The 6,889-nt window shown below is 41.4% G+C and overlaps 1 long non-coding RNA gene across 1 annotated transcript; it reads right to left on the reverse strand.

The window, feature by feature from the left end:
• Positions 1-1,093: 1,093 nt before the first annotated feature.
• On the reverse strand, positions 1,094-6,542 carry LOC132530740 (uncharacterized). The gene is made up of 3 exons (XR_009543877.1): positions 6,431-6,542; positions 6,238-6,351; positions 1,094-1,420 (listed from the first exon to the last, which is right to left on the reverse strand). It is a non-coding gene; the product is annotated as an uncharacterized LOC132530740 (long non-coding RNA).
• Between the last annotated feature and the right edge of the window lie 347 nt (positions 6,543-6,889).

Here is a 6,889-nt window from a genome sequence, read left to right on the forward strand (position 1 = left end):
AGCCTAAGTGATTGGCTTAATAACTAGATTCACAAGAGACTGATGTATGAACCTGAATGACAATTTAGAAATTTATAATGGGGACCGTTGCTCTTACCAGTAGATCCTGTCTTGGTAGGAAGACCTATGTGTGAAACCAAATTCTATAATTAGAAGGTTTGCTTATGATAACATCCTGAGTGAGGATAGTCAGTTGTTTTAGTCAGTAGTGGTCTCAGCGATGGGAATAAAATTGCCCAGCAATAGATCCAGGATTTGAACCCAGAAAACACGACCACAGAGCTACAGCACCATTAGAGCAGGTGTCTGGATCTTTTTTTCTTTATTAGTTTTATTCTTGCTTCCAGAATTCTATTTGATACACCTTCACTGACTTGAGTGTTTACTAATTCGGCCTCCCAGATTCACACATATTTATAAAATCCTGAATCATGTCTTCAAATGGCAATCAATCCATTCATTGGGATTTTTCCATGTTTCAGTTCTCAAACATTGAGGCTGTTTGTGAGTGCCGGGAGCCCTTTACGTTGGGTCTGGACACTAAGAACCGATGGCCTGAGGGTCTCAGTAGAGTCAGTAAAGTCTGTAGAAGTTCGGTGGAGAGAGAAATCACTGTGGGCTAGGATGTGGAGAGTGAGGACATACCTGGACCTTCAAAACTGGCATTCTGAAATACAGGAGGAGAGCTTTGGAGACTGACTAAATCCATTTGCCTGGGTGAAAACTTAATGCTTCAGAGAAATACAGAGAAAGTTGAAAATGTATGTTGGGGCCAAATTCTTAAATGCCAGGATAGTAAGTATGGGTGTTTAGAAGGTAGTGGGGACCCATGAGAGCTTCCGTTGAGAAATGACATAATCAGTCCAGGGCTTGAAAAAAATAAATCTGACATTATCTTGTAGAAGGGAGGGTTGGAGGAGAAGCAGAGGGAACAGGTAGGAGACCACAGGAGGAGTCCAGATGGAGGGGAAACTGAAATGGCCCAAAGTAAGGCAATAGAGAATATTAGTTTCCTATTGCTGCTTTAACAAATGAGCACACACTTAGTGGCTAAACCAGGACAGATTTATTTTCGTACAGTTCTAGAGGCCAGAAGTCTAAAATAAAGATGCTAGAGCTACGTTCCTTCTGGAAGAATCGGGGGGAATCTGTTTCCTTGTCTTCTCCAGTTTCAAGAGGCCATCTGCATCCCTGGCTCACAGCCTCTTCTTCCATCTTCAAAGCATCTCACTCCAACCTCTGCTTCCTTTGTGCCTACTCCTCCTTCTGCCTGTGTCTTCTTTCCTCCTTCTTATAAGGTCCCTTGTGATTATATTGAGCCCACCCAGATAATCCAGGTTCCTCTCCCCATCTCAAGATCCTTAACTGGGTCACATCTGCAGAGTCTTTTACACCATGCATACTAACATACTCACAGGTTCTGGGGATTGAGATACAGACGTTTTTGAGGGGAGGCACATTATTCAACTGACTACAGAGACACAGGAACATTCTAGTTTGGCTGTTGTTGTGCACTACTTCCCTCTCAAAGACACTGAATTCTGAAGGAGCATGATTACTTATATCTAAAATACACCTTGCTTTTTGCTTTTTTTGATGCTTGTAATTCTGCCCTTCTTTGCTTAGAATACCATTCCTCCATATCGGTGGCCTCAAATCTCAGCTCAGACGCTTCCGTTTTCCAGAATCCTTCTGCTCTCCACCTCCCCTCCCTTTGACCCATAAATCGAGGAAGAATTCTCTCTTTCCTTTATCTTACATCTGTATTTTACATTGCTTCTATTTTTTTTTTTAGTAAAAACCTTTCATTTTGAAATCATTTCATACTTGCAACAAAATTGCAAAAATAGTACAAAGAATTCTGTTCACTGTTCACCCAGCTTCCCCAAATCACAGTAACTTAAATAGCCGTAGCATAATGATGAGAACCAGAAAATTAACAGTGACCCAGTGCCATTAACTAATCTACAGACCTTGCTGAGATTCCAACCATTGTCCCACTAATGTCCTTTATCTAGTCCTTATCTGGCATGCTTTAATTTTCTCTAACCAGAGACAGCTCCCTGGTCTTTGTTTTTCATGACCTTGACACTTTTGAAGAGTCTGAACAGTTATTTTGCAGAATGTTTGGGTTTTGTTTTTTTTTTCTGCTTTTGTCTAATGTTTTCTTATAACTTGATTCAGGTTATATATTTATGGTTAAGAATATCACAAAAGTGATGTGCCCTTCTCAGTCATCATATCAAGAGGTAAATGATATCTCATTACTGGTGATGTTGAATCCCTTGTTTAAAATGGTGTCTGCTAGGTTTCCTATTGCTCTGCACACATCTAGCCCTGTATTCTATCAATATATATTTTTGTCATAGCGTTTTAGGGCTGGAGAGGATCAAAGAAATGAGTTCTCAATAATATTAAAAGTTATGTAGTATCAGGTAATATACACTAAGGACTACATACACTACTTCACTTACTCCTCATAAATACCTCTAGAGACACTGTATCAACTCCAGTTTACCTTTCTGAAGAGCACATGCCTGGTTAACCTTGGGCAGGGAATACAACTTGCTCATTTTTTATGCCACATAGAGCCTAGCACAGAGCTTTACACAAAATATGAGTAGAAAATATTGAAGTTGACTTAAATTGAACTTAAATGGAAGGCAGAGTGTTCAGATTGTGTAACTAACCACATGTATGACAAAGGAGAAGGGACCATGGGTAATTACGGAGAACTGAATTTGGGGAAGAGGAATACATAAAGGTGATGATTTATTTTCAAAGGGACGAAGCTAAGAAACAAGATGAAATGGTTGTTGCCCAGAGGGGTTAAGAGCACAGCCTTGGAGGGCACTCACATTTTGGGAGTATTTGGCAGAAAAAAATCAGTAAAAGTGAAAGGGGATGAAGTACAAACAAAGTAGAAAAAGCAAGGTAGTATGGGGTTACAGCCAAGTTCAAACCTGGAATGAAGAAAATTAAGCGAGGAGATGCATGGGGCCATGATTAAATGGCAATGGATATTTTGGGGAAACTGTAGAAACAACGTTTTAAAAAGTTGTCATAAGTTTATTTATTTTTTTTTAGTTTAGCCAACACACAATTATCCATAGTAATGGAAGAGAAAAATGTCAAGATAAGTTAGAAGAATGGATAACTCCGAACATGCAGACTTGACTATAAAGCACATTGTATATGATTTCTGAGGCAGCACATTTCCTTTTCAAGGTTTGCTAAATTTACTTGAAGAATAGCTTGTATTTCTTGATAAAAAACCTGCGTGGTGGAAGGGGAAGAGAACCGGAATTTGAAAAGTGGTCACGTGTTTATGCTTGTGAGCTTATTATAAATGTAAGATTGTTTCACATTGTTGTAAATGTAAACCTTTTCTGGCTTTATATATCTTTAAATTTTACAATGCGGGAGATCAGATCACTGGACCAGAACTCAGATCTGATTTCTGCTCTTGGCATCACCAGTAACTGTGTCGGGCAGCAGGGAGATTCCTTCAGGCCTTTGGTGCCTCAGTTTTCTAACCTAAAAATGCAAAGGTTGACTAGGTAATCTCAATGATGTCGTCTGGAGCTAATACTCTAGATGGTTCTGTTGTTTTGGGGATTCTAGCTAAATAACTGGTTTGCATCTCAGACAAATTTTATTTACTAAATCATGGCATGTGTAAGTGCTTCCTAAAAAGCAGGTTTTCTAGAGAAAAATATAAGTAGGGAGATTCATTGCCAAAGCTACGTAACATGGTAATTGTGGAATGAACAGTTGCAGGAACAGCTCTTTGTTTAAAACAGGCTTGGCATTTTCATTTGTTTGGGGCTTTCTCAGTAGTATTGAGGTTGACCCTTGCTAATTAGGTCTCACTCCCAAAGTCCCTGGATAAGCTGCTTCTGTGAGAGATTGGTCTTAAGAGCCCAAGGCAGCCGGGAAGAAGGATATTAATGCTGCAGTGCCCAGCTCTCCTTCAAAGAGGACCTATGGAGACGGGTAGCTAGAGAGGAGAGGACCCTGACAAAAGAATGAAATTAATTTGGATAGGAGCCCTGGAGACTGGACAGAGTTAAAGAGTCTAACAGTAGGTGGCTTATTTTGCAGCCAGAAGTAGTTTTCTTCTGAAAGAAGAGTCCTTTACGCTAGGAAACATTCTTTCTTCTTCCATGGCAATCTCTGTTTGGAGTCTTTCTTTTTGCCTTTTCCCCTCCTCAACTCTGTCTTTCTCCACCTCCACCTTCTCTTTCTCCCTCCGCCTCTTCTTATTTAGCCTGTCCTTTCACGATTAGATTGATTTGTTTACCCGGACAAGGGGAAGAATGAGAGTTTGCATACTGGTAAGAACAGGCTTCCTCTCTCAGAGCTGCAAACATTAAACTCTCCTCTCTGCCCTGGGGAGGCTGTGAGCAACAGAAAATGATGCCTCGTCCTAAGACAAGCAAAGGTTCTGAGATCCTTTAAAATCCCAGCTAATCAAAATCCTGCTGAAGTGAGGAAAGGGGAGTGTGTGTGTGTGAGTGTGTGTGTGTGTGTGTGTGTGTGTGTGTGTGTGTGTGTGTGAGTGCGTTGTGTGTGCTGGCCCACAGCCCAGAGGGATGGGCAGTCTCTGAAGTGGACACATACGATAAGGCTCTGATGAGCTCTGGTGGGGACTGTGGCCGAGGGGATGGAGCGTAGAGGAAGCACGCAGGAACCCTGCTGCGGCCCCGAGAGAGCCTGAAAAGAATCTGGTTTTCAAACAGTACAATTTTAATACTGCCAAGACCATATTCCCGGGATGTGGAATATAAAAACCTCAGTTCTCACCTAAGATCTGTTCCCCATTTAGTGTGTAGCCCTGAGTAAGCTACTTAAGCTTTCTGAGTCTAGGTTTCCCAAAATAAAATGGGCACGCTCATGTTTCTTACATTTTTTTGGAGAGCACAAAATAGCTTATCTTTGTGCTAGTGCTGAGAGAGCTGTGGCATGTTAGATACGACTTGGAGCGTTCAGTTGCCCATCTGAGAAAAGGGAATAGTGATTCCTAGAGGGATTTCATAAGAATTTAATGAGATAACAAAGCCAGGCATAGAAAAGTGCCCAATAGTACTTGTTTATTCCCTCCCTTTCCCTTGGGTGCTATTTATCTGGAATATTTGGGAAATAATAACTTACTTTGTACTACTGACTTTTGATACTAGCATAAAAGTATAGTTAAGAATTTGAACTTGCCGAAAATCACAAAACACGTTCCAAAATAAACTGGAAAAGCATTTTATGTGGTTTCCTGTATTTTAAACTATCAGTTGGCCATTGATATAGCTAACTCAGAGTTGACTCTATATGCACAGACGATTAGCAGAAAAAAATAAAAGGATACAGTTTTAAGATCTCATCACCTGACATTAACAATAAACTGGTGCCCTGTGGTCACCGACCAGTTAGAATAGACACCCATCCCAGGGCTGCAGCAGGGCCTCCGAGGCCCCCTCCTGTGACATCCCAGATGTTAACCCTCAAATTGCTGGACCCTAGGGAGTTTGGGGGGCCTGGGACAGGGTCCAGGGAAAACAGGAAGTCCTTGAAGGGGCTTAGGGCAGGGACTCTTTACAAATACCAAGTTTTTGGTATTTTAAAAACTAGAAGGCTGAACCAACGCAGACACCCAGAGCATCCCTGCTCAACAATAATATCATGCAAACAAATGAAAATGTCTTTAAACCACCCGTTTTCCCCCCAAACACCAACTCTCAACCCATTGTAATACTGATTGGCAAGTTTCTAAATGGGCTTTTAAGTCACTGAACCGTATTCTTTTGGTAAGTCAGCAGACTGGGGGCAAAGATGGGGAAGCTCCTTAGCTGGGATCCAGGATAGGCATGGAACAAGAGGCTTGTGCTAAGAACTATGTCCCTTCCCCTTGACACGTTTCTACTAATTAGGATTCAATTTTCAGAAGTAGTGCTGTGAAGTCCGGGCCTAACAGTTATTCTACTTCACAAGGATTTATCTAGTTAATTATGCTCAGAACCCGGGACCCTGACTGTAACCAGGATGTGAGGGGGAGAAAAGAGATTCTTTCGAGGGATAGTTTGCTTTAGAAGAGGGCAGACGTGGCGAAGCACTGCATTAGGGCATTTGGACATCCTCAAAGTACTTCTGAAGTTACTGGCTGCCTGTGAGTCAGGAAGGAAGGATTCCCATGAAGGCGGAGGCATCAAATCTTTCTCCCTGGTGGTTCACCCTTTCCACACATACCTTGCTTTGGGCGTGTGTAGCATCAGATGCTAACACAGGCTCCAGGATGAGAAAGAGACTGGTCACATACATAGCAGTTCTTGATGGACCCACAGCTGTGTGGGGCAGCGCTGTCTGCAAACACAGAAGAAATAATGGAGTTATATTACCAAGTGATATTTTCCCTTAATTGCAAAGACAGTCATGAACTCACCTATGGTATTTAATGGGCAGGGACTTGGATTTGGGAGAAAGTCAGTTGAAGGAAAGGGAGGCTAAGAGAGAAAGAAAGCAAAGTCACGTAGAGTCCTACGTGTAATTCCAATAGGGAAGCTGTTGGAAAATGGTCAGTAGTGATTCATCACCACCAATTCCTGAACCACTGCGATGGCTCACTTGGAGGGCAGGCTCACATGAAGACAGCTTGTTCAGCCAGAGACAGCTGCTAGGATTACAGCTCAAGTCACAAAGCTTCCAGCTAAAGCTCTTGGTAAACATAGATACTCGTTTTACTTTGCAACTGAAGTAAATTGTCATTAATAATAATGTTTATACTTCTTAAGTTCTTTAATATTATGCTGTCTTCTTTCTTTAGCTAGAATTCCTGAAAAACAGAATATTCTGGTTAATGGAATTTTTTTTAAAAGGAATTGCCTTTTGCACTGTATAGAAA

Source organism: Lagenorhynchus albirostris, chromosome 12 (genome assembly GCF_949774975.1).
Source record: "Lagenorhynchus albirostris chromosome 12, mLagAlb1.1, whole genome shotgun sequence".
In the NCBI taxonomy this organism is placed as follows: domain Eukaryota; kingdom Metazoa; phylum Chordata; class Mammalia; order Artiodactyla; family Delphinidae; genus Lagenorhynchus; species Lagenorhynchus albirostris.